Genomic DNA, 328 nt, shown 5'->3' with positions numbered 1-328 from the left:
GGCGGGGCCACCCTGGAGCACCCCCCCACCACGGCTGGGGAGCACTCAAGGTCCCAGGAGCTGGGGGGGGTCTCCCCCCCCCGCCCCCCGGGAAGGGCAGGAGCATTCCAGGAGCGTGGTCTGGCCATGCTGCAGTGCCACGGGCTCCCACCCCATCCCCAGAGCGGGCACCCCGCTACAGCCACGCCCTCCCAAAGGAAGACTCGGTTCAAGTAAGAGGGCGAGGGACGCGGCTAGATGGGGCCAGGCGATGCCACGCTGCTCCCACGTCCTGGCATCCCGCCCCACTGGCTGCACGCTGGCAGGATCCGTCCCGCTGCCTCCCCGC

Source organism: Pygoscelis adeliae, unplaced genomic scaffold (genome assembly GCF_000699105.1).
Source record: "Pygoscelis adeliae isolate BGI_AS28 unplaced genomic scaffold, ASM69910v1 Scaffold321, whole genome shotgun sequence".
In the NCBI taxonomy this organism is placed as follows: domain Eukaryota; kingdom Metazoa; phylum Chordata; class Aves; order Sphenisciformes; family Spheniscidae; genus Pygoscelis; species Pygoscelis adeliae.
Note: the sequence above shows the minus strand (reverse complement) of the source record.